Genomic DNA, 321 nt, shown 5'->3' with positions numbered 1-321 from the left:
TATTCTGCCCCCGTGCGGCCAGTCGCCCGAGTTAATTCAACCCCTCACCACGCGGGCCGAGGCCTGGCAGGCCATCCCCGGAGTGTCGAGATGGGTTATGGGGATAATAAAACGAGGATATTCACTCCAATTCGCTCGAAGACCCCCGCGCTTCAGCAACGTGGTGCCCACCTCAGTGCAAAGCAAGGATGCTCATGTCCTGCACTCAGAGGTGATGAATCTGCTGGCAAAAGGAGCCGTGGAAATGGTTCCTCCAGCCCAGAGCGAGTCAGGCTTCTACAGCCGTTACTTCCTCATCCCCCAAAAAGATGGTGGCCTCTG

This window comes from Sinocyclocheilus rhinocerous, unplaced genomic scaffold (genome assembly GCF_001515625.1).
Source record: "Sinocyclocheilus rhinocerous isolate Xijiao unplaced genomic scaffold, SAMN03320098_v1.1 scaffold3864, whole genome shotgun sequence".
Lineage (NCBI taxonomy): Eukaryota > Metazoa > Chordata > Actinopteri > Cypriniformes > Cyprinidae > Sinocyclocheilus > Sinocyclocheilus rhinocerous.
Note: the sequence above shows the minus strand (reverse complement) of the source record.